At 38.9% G+C, this 22,969-nt stretch overlaps 1 pseudogene; it reads right to left on the minus strand.

Moving 5' to 3' along the window:
* Positions 1-607: 607 nt before the first annotated feature.
* Positions 608-22,969, minus strand: part of LOC103263842 — a 22,940-nt pseudogene continuing 578 nt past the window's right edge.

A 22,969-nucleotide genomic window follows, 5' to 3' on the forward strand; every position in this document is an offset into this window, starting at 1 on the left:
CAGTATGTGCAGTTCAAGCAATATGTGAATTTTTATCTAAACTATTGTTTTGGTACAAACTTACATCTCTCTATTGATTTGTCAAAAATTTCAGTTAATATTGTGAAAAGCACATTGATTGATATACTATAATGGACAAGATAAAACATCATTAACATTTTATTGATCTTTGTTCAGCCTAAAAATGTATGCTCACATCTATTCAACTTCTCACCTTCTTCCTTATCTCAAGCATCCCCAAACTTGCCAGTTCAGTATGTGGAAAGTCTTTTAGAGAACAAATTCCCAACAGAAAGAGAGAGGTTATTCTCCATTTTCCTTATACTTTGAATCAAATGGTCAAGAACTCACCTGCAGGAAGGAAAAGAGGAACTATGTGGTGATTTTGTGTGTGTGTGTGTGTGTGTGAGAGAGAGAGAGAGAGAGAGAGAGAGAGAGAGAGAGAGATCGTGCAATTAAACTTCTAGGCTCAACTTTGGTTTGTGTATGTTTGTTGTATTGTATGATTACACTTCTAGGCTCAACTTTGGTTTGTGTGTGTGTGTGTTTGTTGTGTTATACGATTAAACTTCTAGGCTCAACTTTGGGACCCCCAAAGACTTTCTCATTAATAAAATGTAAGCATAAAAGCCAGAAGGAGTAAAGGGAATGAAAACATTTTAAGCAAACTGTAAAAGGGATGGAGTCGCTGGACTTCACCAACAGCTCTTGTCCTGGTTGGCTTCATTGTCCGGTTCCATTGGGCCAGGATGGCATTTCTGGCCCCATCTCACTTTCCTGGTCCCGTGAGTTGAAACTGGTATGGGCTGCAAGGGCCAAAGTGTATCTCCAAGGCCAGCCGAGGATCAGTCAGGAAGAGCCTTGGGATGTTAGGCTTGACCCCTATGAAGGAACCCAACTCATCCATGTACATGATGTAATCTGTCTGCAAAGTCTGGATCTGGACAAACCCAAGGAAAGGAAAGAACATATTGGAGCAAGGGTCACAGTTGCAAAAACAAGTATTCATTGCTTATTTTCTGTTTCAGAAATTGGCATTTTAGCCAAACCTCCAGTTACGGTCCCCTTTTTCCCACAAAATAAAATTTATTGTTTGTTCTTTGGCTGAGTGAACTGTTTTACTCCTTCTTAATCTCTATCTGAGTTTGGTGTAATTTTGGACTTTTGCCTTTGGCCACGTGGCCTGAAGTGAACCGACCCCTGGGTTTAAGGTGACGAACTTAATTTACTTTTTAACACATGATTATTCTTTATATGACATTGCCTAGAATCTGCACCAAAGTTAGATTTTTATATTGGTTCATATAAAATTGGATTCATGTGGTTTCTATATTGCTGTAATTTGCTAATATAAATTGTTTCATACAAAAAAAAAATTTTATTCCCAAATATATACTTTGACAGATTTTGAGATGGCCATTCAGAGAGCCTGCAGACAGGAATGGCCCTAAAAAGTGGCCTTTTGGGGAAGAGACTGGTGTCTGTGGAGGAAACAAAGTGAAGTAAACAGCAGATGCAAATCAGGCTTTCTCTGAGGCCCCTGTTGTCCACCTAGGAAAGATGAACTCAAGAGAAAGGGACTGAGTCTTATGTCATTGAAGATTTGACCGAGAGGTGTTTCCACAGGCTACCAACTCTCTTTCCAAGAGCTGCTGTCTGTGTGGCTTCATCCATATAACAGGGCAGCCTTCACTAGACATACTTCCTCTATTCACTCTCCCATGTCTTGTGACACTACCTCCTCTGGAGCCCAGAGAAACTTGGCCCCATGTCATTGTTCTTTGGAGACATTTATTTCCCCTGAAAAATCATTAACTTTTATACCCCCAAATCTCCCCTTTTCCTAATGAAGAGAATATTTAAGTGTCACCGTCTGGCCCTGCTTTGAATTTATATTTTGTATGATCCCATTTACATAATAAATCTCATTAACCTTTTGCTGTAGGGGTGTTGGTTATGACCCTTTATGATGGGGAGAAAAGAGATTACCTTGCTTTCTGCCCACAACTTTAAGTTGGAGTGTGGCCTCTTGTGGTTTTAGAAATCCTGAAGAACAGTTTATCATGTAAGTGATAAAATTATTTTGATTCCTTTTCTTTATTCCTATCAGCCTCTAAAGAAAAGTGTGTCAAGTTGCATGAATTGTTAGCACATAGAAGTGCCCATCTCTAGAGCTGTCCTGTGATTCGGACGAGGTTGTGCAAGGGACGTTTTGCTGCCTCTAAGGATTTGGTGACTACCTTGTGGCATTCAATGTGAGAAAAATAGCTTAAGCAATCTGAGCTATGTGGAGCATGCAAAATTCATCAAGTCCAGAGAGACTTGTAAGGGACTTCAGTCACACCATCTCCTACTAATGCCCAGGAGTGATTGTTTAAAGATGTTTTGTTCCTGACTAGCTGTCTTACCATTTATTTTTATGTTCCTGAAATTTGTGATATAAAGAGAAATGTATGGCCAATTAATAATTTATGTTATTTTAATGTAAATTCTTAGTGAACAACTTGGGAACTGTCTCTTCTTTTTCTTTAAAAACCTATTTGTAACTGCTGCTAATTGGAGTATATATATTTAGGGTAACTTGAATTTACGCTCCTGGGTTGCAGTCCTCAAAGTTGACCCAAAGAAACTCTCTATTTATATTAGGTTTGCCTCAACTATTTTTCCTTTAGGCCAACATGTCAATGCTTTGTTAAAGGTGTGAAAAAGGACAGCAACTTCCTGTCTACAGTTGACTTTTGAGCAATTCAGGGATTAGTGGCACTGACCCACCCATAGTCAAAAATCTACTTACAACTTTTGACTCCCCTCAAACTTAACTACTAATAGCCTATTTTCTAATAACACAAACTTCAGATTAACACATATTTCATATGTTACGTGTATTATATACTGTATTCTTACAATAAAGTAAGCTGGAGAAAAGAAAATGTTATTAAGAAAAACATAAGGAAGAGAGAATACATTACTATTCATGAAGTGAAAGCGGATTATCCTAAAGGTGTTCATTCTCATCATCTTCATGTTGAGTAGTCTGAGGAGGGGGAGAAAGAGGAGTAGTTGGTCTTGCTGTTTTGGGGTGGCAGAGGCAGAAGGGCTAGAGGAGGAAGAAGAAGAGATGGGAGAGGCAGGCGTACTTTGGTGTAGCTTCAGAAATACATCATATCTGTTTGAGTTTTGGTTTCTTTATTTCTCTAGAAACATTTCTATATGATGCCAATTCTTCTACTACTTTCTTTCATTTCAGTGCCTGCATCACAGAAGTGTCCATGTTACAAAAGGTACCAAAGGCAGTTTTGGGAATTGAAAGCCTTCTGCCAGATTGTCTAATGTCAGTTTGTTTTCTGGCACTGTTTTTTCTATGTCTTCTTCTTCCTCGTTATTTGGCACTGGTTTGAAAGCACTCATCTCCAACGAGTCATCTTGGAGATGAATGCTCTGGTATGGTCTCCATCAGCTCTTGAATGTCTCCAAGATTCATATCTTGAACCCTTCACATCCTCATCTATTTTTTTCATATTCACAATCTCTTTCCTGATTTCCTTGATTGGCTCTGTCATAAATCTTGTGAAGTAACAAACAATATCTGGACACCAGTTCCTCCAGCAGAAATTTATTGTTTGGGGTTTTATTTCTTTCATGACTTTTTCTATAACAACAATGGCAATTTTTTTGAGTTGGGGTCTCACTCTGTTGCCTGAACTGGAGTGCAGTGGCACTATCAGGCTTATTGCAACCTGGGCTCAGGTGCTCCTTCTGTCTCAGTCGTCTGAGTAGCTGGTACTACAGGTGCACATCACCATGCCAGACTAATGTTTTTAAATTTTTTTGTAGGGATGAGATCTTGCTATGTTGCTCAGGCTGGCCTTGAACTCCTGACCTCAAGCAATCCTTTTGCCTAGCGCTCCCAAAGTGCTAGGATTACAGGCGTGAGCCACCACACCAGGCCTATGATGACATTTTTAATGATGGAATCCTTCCAGACATTCATGATGTTCTATTGGCCTTCTCTTCCATAGTATTGACAATCTTTCCATAAAGTACCATGTGTAACAAGCCATAAAGGTTTGTATAACCCTATAACCTAGAGGTTGAATTAGACACTTTGTGTTCAGAGGCAAGAAGACCACTTCAGTTGCTTTGGTGTTGAACTCATGTGATTCTCGGTGGCCAGAGGCATTGTCCAATATCTGAAGAACTTTAAAATGTAATCGCTTAGTGGCAAGCTACTTCTGACGTCAGGGACAAACCATTGATGATATCAATCTAGAAAAAGGATTCTTGCTGCTCAGGCCTTCTTGTTGTACAACCAAAAGACTGGCAGCTGGTGTTTATCTTTTCCTTTCAAGGCTCAGGGTGTTAGTAGTTTTATAGATGAGGGCAGTCCTGATCATAAACCCTACTGAATTTGTACTATTTGTAGAGTTAGTGTGCTATTTTCTGCCTTAAATCTTGGTGTTCACTTCAATTTCTTACTAATAAATGTCCTTTGTGGCTTTTTTTTTCAGGAATAGGGCATTTTTGTTTGTATTAAATATCTGTTCAGGAAGATATCCTTTTTTCTCAATGGTTTTCTTAATGGGAACTTGTCCATTGCCTCTTGATTGACAGAAGCTGCTTCTTCTGTTATCTTGACATTTGTAAAGCCAAACCTCTTTCTAAAATGTTCAAACCATCCTTTGCTGGCATCAAATTCTCCAGTTTTATATCTTTTTCTATCTTCCTTTTGCTTTAAGTTGTCATATAATAATTTTACTTTTTTTGAATTATATTAGCTTCCATATATATGTCTTTATTATAGCAATCCTGTGCCCGCATAAAAGCTATATTTTTAGTACAAAATAAAAAAGGTATTTCACAAAAAGCACAGGGTTTCCATGTTTGCTGGCATAGCTGCAGTGATGTTGTCATGAATTTTCTTTATTTTTAAAATAATGGTCCTTATACTGAATTGATTTATCTTGAAATGTCAGGTAATCACAGCTGCAGACCTCACTCTGTACAATGTATTAAGCATTCCAACTTTTTCTTATAATGTCATAATTTTTCTCTGCTTCTTGGGAGAATTTTCAGCACCATAAGTGGCACTTTCTATGGGTTCCATGGTGTTATTCAAGGTTTAGGGCATTGCACTAAGCATAATGAAAAAAATTTGAAAACTGCGAGAGATCACTTTTTACTGTCATATGCAATTAACTGAAGAGATGAACTGCTCATGTGGAGATAATTAGGATCACAAGACATTTTACGTGGATACTTGAAACACTGGAGCTCCCATAATAGCAATAGGAGGTGGCTACAAAATTATAGTAGGTACTACAATTAATTTATGCCACTATGACTTAATACTGCATCTTTAATTTGTTCACATTTCCCTCGACTGTGAATGGCTCCATGTACAGTCTGTAAGTGTTTGTGTACATAAGTTTTGATGAATCTTAACTTTTTATAATAGATCTATATACATTTTATGGTAGCAAATGATAAAATAGACTGGTATCTTACATATATTTTATGCATGACTTAGCAATTTTTTTTTTATATTTCTAGGCTACATGGTTTATCTGTGAGTTTTAAAAAATTGTCACAAATCTAAGAAAAAATTTCCAATATATTCATTGAAAAATAAATATATTGAATATTGAATAAATATATTGAATATTGAATAAATATATTGACTAGGTGGACTCACACTGTTCAAGCTTGTGTTGTTCAAAGGTCAAGTGTAGTCCTTTATTTTTCCAAATGTGACCCATTATCTAATTATTCTTTCAACAGATTTTGATATATAATTTGAAAAGGATTTACTTTTTATAGAAGTAATTTACAAGAAAAAGTACATTTAATTATCTAGCCTCTTAATTGACTTTCTACAAATCTCATTATGTTATACTTGAAAACATATGTTTAAATAAATCAGAAGTGAATATTCTTCTAGTAGAAAATACCAGGGCAGTTGATACAATTTAAGTTTTTATTTGGCTTTTCTTATGGCAGTAAACTAGGTGCTGCTGTGCCATCTCCAGTTAGCTAATCTGCAGGCTGATGTGGCTGATTACAAAAGAACTGGGGAAGGCTATGGAATGGTTTCTCAACCTCAACACTAGTACATTTTGAGCCAGATGATTCTTCATTTTGGTGGATTGTGCTCCGTGTTGTAGGATGATTAGCAGAATTCCCAGTCTTTACCCATAAGATGCCAGTAGCACACCCTCTCTATCTGCAGTGACCAAAAACATCTCCAGATTTTGTCAAATGTCTCCTGGAGCACAAAAGCCCCATTAGAGAGCCTCTGTAGCATTATGCAGAAGTGTAATAACTCTTTACTATCGATGACTGATTATCGCGAGTGTTCCAAAATGTGAACTCTGACTAGTGACAATATTATAGAACACATTTATGTTTTTCTATACAGTCGTATATAAAGGCACACTTTACAACTTGTTCTATTATCAAGTACAATTGCTTATCACTTGAGTTTCTTCCCCATCATCTCATCAATGTCATCCATCATTTCATTTGTGGTTGGCAAGGTACACGAATCTTGAAAAAAAAATGGAAGCCGGGCTCGGTGGCTAAGCCTGTAATCCCGCGCCTTGGGGGGCTGAGGTGAGTGGATAGCCTAGGCCCGCGGGTTTGAGACCCGCCTGGGCAACTTGGTGAGACCTCATCTCTACAATAAATCAAAAAATTAGCCGGGCGTGGTAGCGCGTGCCTGTAGTTCCAGCTACTTGGAAGGCTGAGGCGGAAAGATTGCCAGAGCCCAGCAGGTTGAATTTGCAGTGGCCGGGAGCAGCCACTGAACTCCAGTCTGGGCGACAGAGTGAGACTCCGACTAAAAATAAAATAAAATAAAATAAAAAATAGAAAAGAAGTGGAGATTAAAATGCCGAAAAAGGCAATGACATGTGGTAAAATTTATTTAACACTTATAAGCTGCATTCCTAAATTTTTTCTATATCAAGAAGAGCTGTCTTTGATATCTTAAAAAAAATTTTTTTTTTTAAAGATGTGGAGTACAATTCAGGGTTAGGTATATAAACGTTGATTATGCAGTTACCCATGTTGATGAGGTGTGCCTCTCCTTCCCCTAGCAGTTTCCCTCAACTGCCAATCCCACCTCCCCTCCCCTGGTAGTTTCCCACTACTGCCAATTCCTTTCTTATAGTATTATAATAATTGTTCAAGGTTCGCTTATGAGTAAGAACATATGGTATGCTGTTCTTTGTTTCTGTGATAGATCACTGAGTATGATCGATTCTAAATTCATCCAAGTTGTTGCAAAGTCCATATGTTTGTCCTTCTTTATGACTGTATGATATATCATTGTGTATATGTACCACATTTTTTAATCCAGTCCAGCTTTGATGAGCAACATGGTTGGTCCCATGTTTTTGCTATTATGAATAGAACTGCAACAAACATATGTGTGCAGGTATCTTTTTTGTAGAATGATTTGTGTTCCTCCAGATATATTCCCAATAGGGGAATTGCTGGGTCATATGGAAGGTCAATTTCTAGTTCTTTCAGAAATCACCACACTATCTTCCAAAGAGTTTGTACTAGTTTGCATTCCCACCAGCAGTGTAGTACCCTACAATCAGATAGTTGCTGGGCACCCTACTAATAAGTAGGGAACCAGAATTTTGCTCTATTTCATTGGATGTCGTATTGTGTCAAGATAGAGCCTGACACATAGTAGGTGCTCAATAAATATTTGCTGAATAAATAAATGATACCCTAGGTTTATGTAAATTTCTTATGCATCTAATCTTCCCATAAAACCTCAGAGTCTTGGCACTGTTGAGTCTTTCAAAATAAAAAGACGATAGAAGTATTTTATACAAGATTCCGTAACAAAGTTTATTTAAATAATGATATTTCAAGGAGTATTTGAAATGGAAATTTACTTACACACAAGATTTTTCAGAAAACATATACATACATTCTAATGATTATAACACTTTCTTCATCACTTATAGTATAAATTTGTATGGACATTATGTTAGGTAAATTAAACCTACACAGGTTAAGATTTCGACCTTCAGTAAAAAGACACTTTCAATAATAATGATGATTAAGCTGATTGGAGTAAATTAAAATCAATATATTTGGGATATTGTCTTTCTTCAGTAATCCTCATATTTTTAAATTTCTTCACACATCATACTTGCACCCCGGGAAGACCATGGGACCTAGATTGGAGGGAGGGGAGAAGATTGTTGCTAGACTCAGAGAGTCTAGTATATCATTCTAGTATAAGTTGGCACTAATGAGGTTTCCAGCATGTCCCCCAACACCCACCAGGACTCTTCCACCTTCATAGTGTTCCTTGACACTGTGGTGACCTTTCTGCTGTCCTTTTCTTGCTTAAAATATTACAAAGTTCTTCCAAATCCCTAGGAGAAGCTAAAGCTCTTGAATACAGCTTATAAGGCTATACCTCTTGCCATCTGCCTCCACTTTACACCAAAATGTTTCTAGTTCTTTACACATTCCATGCTCTTCCTTGCATTTCTGCCTTTCCACATACTGTGGAACGACTCACTGTTCAAATTCCCATACCAGAGCATCTCAAAACTTCCCCTAATTTGGCATCCTCCTACACCCCATTTTAGGCCTTGACAGGTAATGGAGCACATTTGTCTTATTCCCATTGTATCCCTAGCACAGTGCTTGGCATATGTTAGGTGCTCAATAAAGGTTCATTGACAAAATGAATGAAAGACAGAATGGTCCACTTACTTGCAAATACTTTAGCGGTCCAGCGGGCCTGCAGGTCAGCTGTTGGGATGGCAGCTTCAAGAGACTGGACAAAGCCAATCACCGCCAAGGTTGGCTTCTCCATTAGCAGGGGGAAGATGCCTTTAAACAAGGTGACTTCACTGTTTCTGCTTTTGATGATGGAGTCATCAAGGAAGGGGTAGACATAATCATAGACTGTTGCAAAGATGACAGTCAATAGCCTCAAACATGGTCCCATCTTCAAAAATGGCTGAGGTCCTGTGAACTCCTTCATGCTAGGCTTGATGAACACGGTGCCACATAGGATGCGGGATGGGAGCTCGTCATTGAACACAGGCTCTTTTCTCAGGGGACTGTGCAGAAATGAAAAGAAAATGTCTTTGCTGTAAAACATCTTATTCCCGAGAAATATCTGCAATAGCTCATAGCACTGAAACCAAACCCGCAGCTAAATAGCACAGGGACCACTGAACTCTCTTCTCTTGCAGCAATTCCTTTCTTAGATGAGAATAAAACGAATTCCCAGACATTATAAAGTGGTCAAGACTCTGGAAGCAGATGGCTCAAGTTCATAATCTAGCTCCATGTCTTACTAGCTGTTAGGTCTCTGAGTTGGCTTCCTTTGGTGTTAAACGGAGAGGCTGATGGAATCTTCCTCCTGAGGCTGTCGTGAGAATTAAGTTATCCTTAAAATATTTAAATAATGGCACATTCAAGCACCATTATTCTCAGTGTACCATTATGACTTTAAGGTCTTGTCTTATATGGGAAAATTGGATGGTAGGATGTTTTATTGCCATGTTTGATTTTCTTTCATTAACTGTGGTCACACACACAAAAAGTATAAAAACTTTGATACTGCACTTTAGTTGCCAACATTCTAAAACAATATTATAAAGGATAATATTTTTCATTTTGACTTAATATTCCTTCAGGGATTCTGGAATTTCCTCCAAGTATCTCAGACACAAAGAAACTTTGTACATTTTGGAATGTCTTCATACTTTCACACTGTTTGCTGTCTCTATAACTTCTCAACCTCTTATTTCACTTCGTAAGGTGGCAAAAAGTAGGTCCCAACAAAACCCATTTTTCTCGCTTCTTCCCATCCTGCTACCCAAAAGAGGAGTGAGAAGGTGTCTTCAACAATTAAGAGTAACTGGAACCCTTTTTAAGAGGGAGCTTAGTTCTTAGAATGAATGGATTTCCCAAACTATGCTTTAATTGTCTAAATGACAAAGCCAAAATATAATTTGCAGTTACTCTTTTTTTTTTTTTTTTGAGTTAGAGTCTCACTCTGTCGCCCAGACTGGAGTGCAGTGGCCACTCCTGGCCACTGCAGCCTCGACCTGCTGGGCTCCGGCGATCCTTCCACCTCAGCCTTCCGAGTAGCTGGAATTACAGGCATGCGCTACCACGCCCGGCTGATTTTTTTGATTTATTGTAGAGATGAGGTCTCACTGCCCAGGTGGATCTTGAACCCGCAGGTTCAGGCAATCCACTCACCTCAGCCTTCCAAAGGCACGGGATTACAGGCTGAGCCACCGAGCCCGGCTTGCAGTTACTCTTACAAGACCAAAAAAAAAAAAAAAAAAAATCTTAACCAGCTCAGGCTTTAGGACTTATATTAAACATAATTTTAAATGCACAAAATCAATATATTTTTCCTTTAGGGTTACGGCGGTCTGTAAGACTGAATAGAATAAGGTTTTGGAATCAGGATTTGGCTCCTAAACATGGTATTTACTTTTCTGACTTGTAGTTCCTTCTTACTTTTTCTTGACCTGTTTCTCTAAAAACTTTCTGGGCCAGAAAATGAAAACAATTAATGAATCCTTTATTTTCTTACCCACGTAAATATACCTTCCCTATTGTTATGCTGATTTTTCTACCTAGAATGCCCTCCTAACTAGTGTTGATCTCTGTCTCTATAGAGAAGTAAATAAGTAAATCCTTCTAATTTTAAGGGCCACATCATTTCTGTGAATCTCATTGCTTTACATGTTGCATGCCTCCTTGACTGTCCTGAAAAAAGTCAAGACTTCAGGGCTAGAAAAAATGTGCACTTTTGCTTTGAAATTTCATACTTGCCAAAACAAGTTGATTAAAGCTACCTTGTTAATTGCTCCTTGGAAGCAAATTTTAAAAAATGTGAGACAAAGAAGAACCAGTATTTGTAAAGTGTTATAGTCCACAAAGTAACTTTTATATATCTTTTAATCTCATTGATTACCTTAACAATCTTGAGAAACAGATGTTATTGATATCCCCATTCACCCATAAGCATGGACAAATTATTTTTAAAAAGCCCAAAACAAACAAACAAACAAAAAATGTGAGTTTTTTCCGACACTCAAAGTTATATGCTATGGCATGTAGCCAGCACAAACGAATCCTGCATGCCAGGGTGACCCATCTGCCTGCTCTATCTCCATTTTGGATTCCTCTGTACCCTTTCTCCATTAGACTAATTTCAGTAAGAGTTACAGCCTATATGTGGTTTCTGGGTGTATCCTGTCACTTGTATGGCCCTTAATTTAATCCCACCAGCCTCAGTGAGACAAATAAAGCAAGATCTAGAGAGAAATAATTCACTTGAACTAGTGCTCCATTGTTTGAAGTGATAAATTATGTATTATTTGTAGTACCCATTTAAAGGCATCAGACCATAGTTCTCATGCTTAAGCCATGTGTTCATCTTCTTGACTTATAACCAGTCAGAAACAAATGAAAGAAGGATGTTCTGGAGAAAGAATGCAGAGCGAGTAATGTACACCATATCCCAAGGATAGCCATCGTCCCAAACCCGGCTCATGACCCAGGAACCACTTCTGATGCTGATAACCACCTGGTGGGGAAAGGCAACAAAGATATCAACATCACCGTAAGAAATAGCAAGCATGACACAATCTCTGGGCACTTCCATACATCTTCCTCAGTATCCAGGTAGAAACACTTTCAAGGGGTCTAGATAAATAGTTCAGAATTAAAACTAATAGAGGCAGGAATACCTTTTCACCACCACCCATGGCTAGTGCATACTTGTTCAAAGAATTAGAACTGTATCTTTTGGAGCAAGAGGGCTCTGTTATTTGATTGTGGCAAGTTTAATTTTCACATGTTTATAGACCGTGATAGCAGGTCTTGGGGGGAACCACACAATCCAAGGATCCCTAGTGATGATGGCTGGTGGTAGTCAGTGGGCAGGGTGGGGATGATGTAGCTAAATCTTTTGCCAAAATTAGGCTGAGCAGAGCCAAGGGTTTAGTTCTGTTCTTCGCCCCGATCTCCTTTTCCAGTTCTCCCATACACACGTGCTCCAGGAATCAGGACCCTGGACAACCTAGCTGACACAGCACTGAAACATGCCTAGCTGCTTGTCTATTTTACCATCTTTGCAAAATAGATTTTAACTTTGTAATAAAGGAAGGAAATTTTTCTTTTAAAAATATTTTAGCTTTCATTTATATCCATTTAAGAATTTATTTATTAAATATTTGTTTTCTTAAAAATATGTTATTTCTTCAAAGCAGAAAGTATCACACTTCCAGACTTCAAACTTTACTATAAGGCTGCAATAATCAAAACAGCCTGGTATTGATACAAGATAAGAACAGGCATATGGACCAATGAAACAGGACAGAGATTCCAGAAGCAAAGCCTCAATTTCTGAACCAACTCATCTTTGACAAAGTCTCCAACAACAACCACTGGGGAGAGGAGAACCTATTCAGTAAATGGTGCTGAGAAAACTGGCTGATCACATGCAGAAGATGGAAACAGGACCCCTACCTATCACCATACACAAAAATCAACATTAAATGGATCAAAGACCTAAACGTAAAACCTCAAACTATAGGAATCTTAGAAAATGCAGGAGACACCCTTATGGAAATTGGAACTGGCAACTAATTACTGATCAAAACCCCAAGTGCCCATACCATAAGAGATAGATAAGCAAGTAGGACCTCATCAAACTGACAAGCTTCTGGAAAGCAAAAGAAATCATCAAGAGAGCGGGGAGACAGCTCACAGAATGGGAAAAAATATTTGCCAACTGCATATCTGACAAAGGCCTAACATCTAGGATCTACAAGAAACTCAAATGTGCTGAAAGGAAAAAAACAAACAGCCCCATTAAAAAGTGGGCAAAGGACATGAATAGACACTTCTTAAAAGAAGGTATATGGGCAGCCAGCAGACACATGAAAAAGGGCTCAGCCTTACTCATCATCAGAGAAGTGCAAATCAAAACACACTGAGATATCACTTAACCCCAGTAAGAATGGCTATTGTTAATAAAACAAACAACAACAGATGCTGGCAAGGATGAGGGGAAAAGGGGACTGCTGGTGGGAATGCAAACTAGTGCAACCTCTTTGAAAGACATTGTGGTGATTTCTGAAGGAACTAGAAATTGATCTTCCATATGACCCACCAATCTCCCTATTGGGAATATACCTGGAGGCTCAAGTCATTCTACCAAAAAGATACCTGCATGTTTGTTGCAGCTCTATTCAGAAACATGGAATCAACCTGCCCATCAAAGCTGGACTGGATAAAAAAAAAATGTGGTACATATACACAATGGAAAATTATGTAGCCATAAAGAAGGACAAACATATGGACTTCGCAGCAACTTGGATGGATTTAGAGTCTATCATACTCAGTGATTTATCACAGAAACAAAGAACAGGTTACCATATGTTCTCACTCATAAGTGGACCTTGAACAATTACCATAATACTATAAGAAAGGGATTGGCAGTAGTGGGGGACTGCCAGGGAAGAGGGGGTGGGATTGGCAGTTGAGGGAAACTTCCAGGGGAAGGAGGCACACCTCATCAACAAGGGTACCTGTATAATGAACATTTGTATACCTAACCTTGAGTAGTACCCCACATCTTTAAAATAAAGAAACACACACACACACACACACACACACACACACACACACACACACACACACAAATGCCATTTCTTTAAGGTTACTGGTCATGCATGACTCCACTTGGTGTTCTCCGGGAAGCCTTCGTTGACTTCATCCAGGCTAAGTTAGGTTCTCTTTTCATGGCACTGCTTGTGCCACACCTAATTCCACTGGAAGACTCATGACTTCCTTTTGTGATGGTCTGTGCACCTGTGAGTCCCACCTCCACTCACTGACTGGTCCTTGAAGTCAGAAACTAGCCTAACTTATGCCTGTATTTATTTTTAGTTTTACATGGTTCTGACACATGAGTGCTCCATATTTGTTGAGTACTTGCTGTTGAATGAATAAATATTTTTGAGTAAAAGTCAAATCATGTGTATCTTTCAGATCTCCAGAGTGGTAAACACAATACTTTTTGCATGGTAGGTGATAAGAAATAGAGATAAATAAATAAAGTGCCTGACTAGGAACTACTCGACTTGGGGGTGATCATAACATAAAATTTAAACAAAAAATACGTACATACATACTACACATACACTGATACACTTACCTCTTGCTCCTGTGGAATGTACTTTCTTTTTTTTTTTTGAGTTGGAGTCTCACTCTGTCGCCCAGACTGGAGTGCAGTGGCGGCTCCCGGCCACCGCAGCCTCGACCTGCTGGGCTCCGGCGATCCTTCCGCCTCAGCCTTCCGAGTAGCCGGAATTACAGGTGCGCGCTACCACGCCCGGCTGATTTTTTGATTTATTGTAGAAATGAAGTCTCACCAAGTTGCCCAGGTGGGTCTCGAACCCTCGGGATCAGGCAATCCACTCACCTCAGCCTCCCAAAGGCGCGGGATTACAGGCTGGGTCACCGAGCCCGGCTAGAATGTACTTTCTTACTAGTATGGGCCACATCACCTCGTACCACATGGAGAACGTCTCGAGTCCTCACTGATTTAAGGGGCATATGCAACGGGTGGATCTCTTGTGGTATTACATGGCAAATACCATCCTCCCTGCCTAGGTTGTGGATTTAGAAGAATAGCTCTATTTCAGGTTTATTTTCCCCCAGCCTTTGACACCACATACCTGTGTAGCCAGACGACTGAGCTCAACAGCAATGTCAGTTCCCGAATTCCCCAGGCCGGTTAGGAGGATCCTCTTACGTGTGAAGGCTGCTGGACTCTTATAATTCCTGCTGTGGAGGGAGTCATCTAGAAATTGGTCCAGGCTTAAGTGGAACATGGGGAGTGGTTTCAGTTGATTTTCAGAAATTATGAAGAACATTTTTCACTGTGCTTTTTATGTTGATGATGATGATTTTATTATAAAGATGTGGAGTACAAGTCAGGATATTATTCCTATTTTAAAAGATGAGGAAATTGAGACAAAGAAGTTAAATGGTAAGAAGCTAGCAGAATAAGGAGAGAGCCCAGGCATTCTGATCCCAATCCTGGATTCCTCCTGAACCTCCATGTTTGTATTTACCCTGGCCTATGAACATCGTTCCTGGAGAAGGGAACCCTAGTATCTTTGAGTGGACTGTGTTCCTGTTGCAAGGAAGGCAGGAAGAAAAGTTCCATGTGTATTGTGTTTATTTGATGTTTGCCACTCTTGGATGGTAACAGAATATGCTACGACTCACACACGTGTGCACACACACAAATCACTGAGAATTCTGAAGTTTATTTGAAAATGTGGATGAAAATGATATTAGAAACTAAGTTTTCTCCTAGAAATACTATAAGAGAACGTGCCTTTCTTTAAAATACTTGGCAGCTGGACTCTATTTTTTTTTAAAGTATTCAAAGACTCCATGTGCTGCCAGCACTTATATTTAAGTTGCTGTCTGTAAAGTAAGAACTTTTTCTGTATGAGCTCTGGCTTGTAGATCTTTGATTTTTTAATTATAGGGATGTAGGAAGTCAATTATTACTATATAGAGCATATTTTTAGACTCAAAATTTGTTTCTTTTGAAATCTTTGGGACCTTAAGAATAATCATTATGCACAATCTAATCTATGTTTTAAAAGATCTGTTTTAACCTTTGATGCTAGCATGTTAGTCCCCAGATTATTATATAGTTTTCAAATTTACCAGGAAAAGAATCCTTTGGCAGATTGGGGTATACATGATGTCCTGAACAGATTATTACACCATCAAAAATAGTAGATTCCTGTTGCCCATTCTTTTCAGTAAAAATAACCCACTGGCCAGTGATTAAGAAGTTGGGACATTTCTTTATACTGGTAACCAGGGTCTTAAAGAAAACTAGAAAAAGTTTCTTTTATTTATACTTCTGTGTGCGCATTTTTTTTTCTTTCTTGCAGTGTTGCTGTGCAGAAAATAATTTCTATGAGCTCTTTCAGTCATGGTAAATATATGGAAAGATATTAAAACAGGAATCACAGTGAATTTTCAGTGTGATTCACAAGGAAAATTACTCACTGGGGTACATTTACTTTTTGACATCAAGTTAGTTGATTTGGAGGTAAATCACACTGAGTATTTTTTTGAATGGTACCATGCAACAAATCGATGTCATTTGCTTTATTGTTCTCCTGCACCGACATGGCTTCCTCCTTCTCTGACAACATCTTCCAACTACTCGTAAATCCAGGGATGTCTCAAGGTTCAACCCTTGGTCTCTCTTTTGCTCTGTAGGAATGTTCTCCCTTGAAAATATTAGTAACTCCATGGCATGAACATACAGTATATTTAGCCTTGGTCTTTCTTCTGCTATCCAGTCTAGCTTGACCTTTCCAACTAGAAGGCCACCTTGTACTTCCTCAAATCTAGTATATTTATGACTGGCCAACTTAAATTTCCTTCAAAACTGGGTTCTGATTTTCATATTTCTTTATTTTGTATTTTTTTTGATTTTCATATTTCTTTGAAAGATGACATGAGCCTCCCAGTCACCCAAACCTCAAACTCACAGCTTGTTTTCCTTGTTATTTCTCCTTTCTTATCTTGTGTTTAAGCAATCATTTCTCTCAGACTCTCACTTTCTCTTCCTTTACATGACTGCTAACACCCCTTTGTTCAAGTCTTTGGCACTCCCTTTCACAGACTACTTACTGCAAGAACCTATGAACAGCTTGCCTTAAGCCTCTAATTTTCTACAGGTCATCCTTCACACTAATTGTCAGATTAATCTTTCTAGAGAACATTGATTTCATGTCTCCTGCTCAAGGTTAATTCTGTTACTTCGCAACCTATAGGATTTATTTGTCACTTCTAATGATATAATTAAAAGTCCACACAATTTTGTTCCAATGTACTATTTTGGTCTTATTTTCTGATATTCCCATAAACCCTTCTGGGACAGAGACTGCTAATTGCTTCCTAAATATCTATTCTTCCCTCTTCCTTACTAATAGTACCTTGATTTTGTTTGGGGTGACAGTGTACCCAGCAAAGAAACACATTTCCCAGACTCCTGCACAACTAGGATGGACTATGAGATACAAGAAGACGATGTTGGATAGGCTTTCCAGGAGAGTTTGTGAAAGAGGAGCTGACTTATACGGGAGAAAATCTTTTGTCCTTCATCACTTCCTCTTTTTTCTTGCCTAGAATGTAAATATGATGCCTCAAGCTTTGACAACTGTTTTGGACCATGACGTAAACTTGACAATGGAGGCCTCATGCTAAGAAGGGTAAAGCTGAATCTTTGATGACTGTGGTGCCGTCACATCAGCACTGGATATCTCCACTCTGAACTTCTTTTACATGGCTGTAAAATAATTCTCTCCTTTTTAAACCATAGCACACCTGGTTTACTGATGTATATAGGCATATCCAATCCTAGCAGCTAGATCTCCCTCTTAACCAACCTGATTTGCTCACTGTTCTCCAAAAAAGTAGGATATTTTTCCACCTCTCTGATTTTATTCGTGCTACCCACTTATCTAAAATACTTACCAAATTCAACTCAAATTTTACCTTCTCCAGGAAAGTACCTTCCCCCAAAGTGTTGCCTCTTGCTTTCCATAGCATTCCTTTGTTTATAAACCATAGATAGTGTTAAACAATTTTCCCGTTTGATTTAAATTTTTACTTGAACCTTATATTATGATTTGTTCTCTATATCTATACTTGTTTTGATCCCCAATTAGATTATAAGTTTCTTGAGGGCTGAGTCTTAGACTTTTTTTTTTTTTTACATACAGTGCATAGCACAATGCAAGCACATAATAAGAACTTCCTCAATACTTGTTGATATAACTACCATAAATTAAAGCCATTTATACCATCTGGAATGTCATAAGTGAATAGAATGAATACATGCATGGAATGAAATGACAATTGGAAAATCGTATTTTAACTATACATTTGGAGCTACTCCAGGTAAAATGATTATATAAATACAGCCCCAATTCATATATATACTCTGCATTTAACCAAAGTAATTGCAGGATTCCTAACAAATGTCAGGTTTTTTTGGAACCATGACTTCTTGGCATTAAGCCCACAGATATGGACTAGAGAAATTTGGGTTGTTTTCAAAATGTCAGAGCATGAGGATGGAAAGTGGACTGTGATGGTTTAGCAGTTTCCAACATTTTACAAGGTATTTTAAAGTGCCCAGATACTAGTGGGGAATGATTTTAGCGGGGGAAAGGTCAATGCACGAGAACTTTATAATCTGAACAAGCATTTGAATACTGAGGTGTCCAAACATTTGGCTCTGATTTCTACAACCAAGGATTGTATCCTTACCCTTCTCTAATCCATACACAGTCATTTCAATAATACCAGTTACAAGGCCCCTACCTCAAACTGTATGTATCTCAAGAGATTCTTCTTTTTAGCAAAGGTCTTTATGTATTCTTGGAGCTTGCTGTGGTGCATGTAGTTTGGGTAATCATCAGGGAAAGGAAGTCTGGAAAGCACATTATTTCTTTGGAAGAGTTGGTGAATACAGATGCATACAAATGCTGGCTCTGCCTTCTTCTGTGCAGTCCTAGGGAGAAAAAGAAAGCTCACAAAGGAAGCCAAGAATGGCATTCCCTGCAGTGCCAGTGAATATTCAATTCTTAGTTGATGAAACCTTTTTAATATTACAAAAAATGAACAAAAAAGCTCTCTGCAAGATATGGAGTGGAAAGCCCTTTGCATGGCACCTGGTTCAGAACTGGAACTCTGTATGTGCAGCCTTATCCTCAGCTGCTCCTAGGATCAGCCCTGTCTTTATTGTCACTGAGAGTTTTATTTCTATTTTACAGCACCCCCATCTGGTTCTGATCTTGTAATCATGTTTAAAAAAAGCCCCACAACATAGCTGAGCTGAGACTGCTCACCTATCTGATTGCTATGTGGAGTTCAGCAAACACTCCCTCGGCAGCAGTTCCCCAATTTAGGCACAGTCCCCAATTTAGGCACAGTCAGGATCACGTGGAGGGTTCCTTAGACTATAGACTCCTGGGCCCTAGAGTTTCCCATTCAGTTGTCTGGGCCCCAAGAATTTGCATTTCTCACAAGTACCAGTTGATGCTGATATTGTTGGTCTAGGAACCACGCTTTGAGAGTCACTGCTCTGTTGTCAAGGAATTCTGTGCTTGAAGAGTTCTTGAATGCACCCATTGGGGTATTCCTTCCTCACCAAAGAAACAGGAAATCAGAGGCCTCAGAACAAGAGTTAAATCTTGGCACTTCATTTTAAAGCCACTGTGTAATTGAAAAGTGACTTATTTTTGAACAGTAGTCAAAGACTAAATTGAAAATAAACATTTCCTCTCTGTTGCAATGTCAGGATAAAAGGATACACAGTGTGCTGCCTTGAAAATACATTTAAGAGCTGGCAGCCTCTGCTTCCCCAGGTCCTGAAGGGACTCTGGTGCAATGGAGGGAAGGGATGGAGTGTCATGCTGCTGCTGGGTTCAAGATGTCTATCTTCCTCCCACCCCAGCTGACCTCTGGAAGACAGAGACAAGAAGTGTTGGAAAGGATTGTGCCCTGGTGGGAAAGCAGGGGCTGCTTGAGGCCTCAGTGTTTTTTCTGAGCATATAATATTTCTCTATTCTTGACTGCTGCGTTTCTCACAAGTATCTAAACTCAGAGATTTTAACTTCTTTTTTTTTTTAACCTCAATTTGAAATTTTTTGTGGAGATCAGAAAAAGGATGAAGGCTTCTGCCTGTCAGGCTGGCAGGTTGAGTCTTTCTCTTTCACCCACAGCCAGTGCTTTCTGTTGACGGTTGTGAGAAGGAGGAGAGGTGGCGAGGAGGTTTCTCCGCTGCACATTGGAAGGAGCGGGGCTGAGCTGTGGGAAAACAGAGATGTCAAGGCCTTGGAATATTTCCATCTTAAATCAATCTTTACTTTTTGCCCCTTGGCCCCAGCTAATTATAACTTAAGGGGAGAAGTGAATGTACACTACAGTTCCTTGGAATTATCCCTAAAAACTGTTCTCTAAATAACAACAACAAAAAAAGCAAATGTATTATATAACAACACACACTTGCTCCAGAAAGCATGCATTTTCATTATTTCAATGTGAGGTGTTGTTTGAACCAGAAAGGAGAAAACTCATTTTAGACTCTGCCTTGGACTGAGAGAGCTTGCCCTAGAACCAGAGATCCAAGCAGCAGTGGCCATGTTACTACCATCTGTCTTGGGTTGTAGCTGTGTTCATCTCTCATCTTCCCCACTAGGACATAAGTGACTTGAGGGTAAAGTCTGAGGCAAATTCCAGCATGTTGTGTGTGTGTGTCTCAGCAGTCTGCCTTGGTCTTCTTCCAATTCCATCTGTTTACCAGTCCCATTTCTGCTTATCTAAATATACCCTCAAGATCCTGCTCGAAAGTTGCCTCCTTTGTCATGATTTTTCTTACCTTCCCTCTTACTAGCTGCCAAATCATTTTTACCTCCACCAATCTCCTTTTGTCTTTACTGCCCCATTCACATATTCACTTATATTATAGTTATTCTAATACTTTTCTCTGCTTTTAGAATCCTGTTTGGCCTCTCTTCTGCAGCTGTGCCTAACATCGTACCCCTCACAAAATGTGCTCAGTATGTGTTTGTCGAATCAATAAACGAATGAAGGAGTAGGAAGAAGGTTTGGATAGTCCTGGTTCCCTTGCTTTCTCCTTTTGCAATCAAAATGATACTCATGTATTGCCTGTTGAACAATTTCTTATTACAGTAGCAATAAAATCTTTTGAGGACTTGAGGCCCTATGTAAGAGTGAATGAAACTTAAAACATATTCACATTCAGACTTCTAGCATTTAAACCCCATTTGGTTTTTCATTTCTCAGAAGAAGCAAATAGTGAAAAGTTCAGAATTATCAAGTTTCTGTCTTCTGGAACACCTTCTGCCTCGCGGAGGCTTGCAAGAGGAAAGCTTATGTAACATGTTTTTCAAAAATCCCTCTCTAATTGTACATTGTGCCAAGCAACTTTTCTTAGAAAAGCAGAAAGAGTTGGGGCGGGTGGAGGGGGCTGAGGTTTGAGTCCCCACCAATCCTTTGAGTAGAATTTTGCTTATACTCACAACCTTATGGAAGAGAGATATTCCCTCTTGTGGGTAACCCAGAGACACACTTTGTATCTCATTGATCTGCCACTTATTGCTTCCTTAAATAAACTTTCTGATCAGGCTATGCTGGTTAAGTCATGGGTTCCGTCCTCCACACACCATGTTCATTGCCTTTTCTGTGCTTTCATGGGTTGCTGGTCTCTCCTACCTAGTTCTGCCACACTGCCAGTGATTGCATAGGTCTGTGGAGTGCCATTCACAAGCTGCAATGGGAATGGCCCACTCCAGAGTTGTGTCATATAGTGATTCTCTATTCTGCTTGTCTGAGGATATCCTTCAAGGCTCAAGTAGTATCATTCCTGTAGAAGTTTCCCTTGGCCTAATAACATTTCAGTAGTTCATCCTCTTTTAAAAGCTCAAGGCACTTGTCAATTGAGTTGATGGTCACCAAGAGCTACCTTGTTGTAAAGTTCTATAATCTTTTATTTTAAACTCTGAAGGCCAGATATATTTTAGACTGTGTAAATTTTTTGGATTTTGCTCAACATTTCTAGTGAGATCTGGTGCAGCAACTGTCAAATGCAATGCAATTTCTGCAGTGCAACAAAAAGTAAGGCTTAGTCTCATGTCAATTCAACTCATTTTCAACCTTATGACTTCAGGACAGCTTCTGCTCTCAAATGACTTTTTTGCCTATTTGCTATCACAGGATTCTGTATTTATATTATGACTTGCTTCATCAAATGGAGTACAAACCATTTATGTAGAATGATGATGTCATAGTCCTCATCCCAGTACTGAGCACAAAACTCTGAAAGAATAGGTGCACAAGCAGCATTTAATTATTACTAATGAGCCAGTAATCCCAGCTACCCAAGAGACTGAGGCAGGAGGATTGCTGGAACCCAGGAGTTCGAGGTTACAGTGAGCTATGATTGCATCACTGCACTCCAGCCTGGATGATAGAGTGAGACCCTGTCTCTGAAAAATAATTACTAATGAGATGGCGGTGAACCATTTCATGATAAGCTGATCACATTTCCCTGAACAAATATAAATAAAGAAAATTAAATTCTTGAAGAAACCAAACTCTTAATTACACCTAATGGAAAATAAAAATTAATGATGTTATAGCTCATGTAATAATACTTTTGGGGTTACAGAAGCAAAAATTAAACAAAAAGCTTTAAGATGACTTTAAGTGTGGAATATATCAGTGTTGTATGTTGGGCAATAACTGAAACCAAGACAGGTATGGTTACAAGATGAATGATATGGAAACAATGTCTTCAAGCTAAAATATATCATCTACAACTAATCACAAAGGCTGTAAGTTCAGGACAGAAAGACTAGAAGCTTCTCTAAACCTGTTTTTGAGATTTAAAAAAATGTGTTTTTAATTAGTATTTCCTGATTATATCATTTATACAACAATGAGCCTGAATGGCAAAGGCCATCATTTTTCTCTCTGGATTTGGAGCTGATAGGCTATTCAATAACCACACATACAACGCATGCAGCTATCATCTATGGTAATTTATGTCTAATAGACATAAGCAATTATAGAGTTCATATTCTGTTAGTATTGGAAGGCACATTAGAGGTAACCTAATTTCTAACTTCTACATTTGACTAATGAGCATTTAAGGTCTAAAAAATGACTTGTCTAATATCTACCTGCCTAGAAAACCTCAGAGTTGAAACTAGATCTCAGGATTTCTGACCCCAGGACCTCAGTCCAAGTTTGTCTTTTTTTCTGAGTTGGAGTCTCACTCTGTCACTCAGACTGGAGTGCAGTGGCCACTCCCGACCACTGC

The sequence above is a fragment of the Carlito syrichta genome, unplaced genomic scaffold (genome assembly GCF_000164805.1).
Source record: "Carlito syrichta isolate Samal-C Ts95f unplaced genomic scaffold, Tarsius_syrichta-2.0.1 Scaffold305295, whole genome shotgun sequence".
Taxonomy (NCBI): domain Eukaryota; kingdom Metazoa; phylum Chordata; class Mammalia; order Primates; family Tarsiidae; genus Carlito; species Carlito syrichta.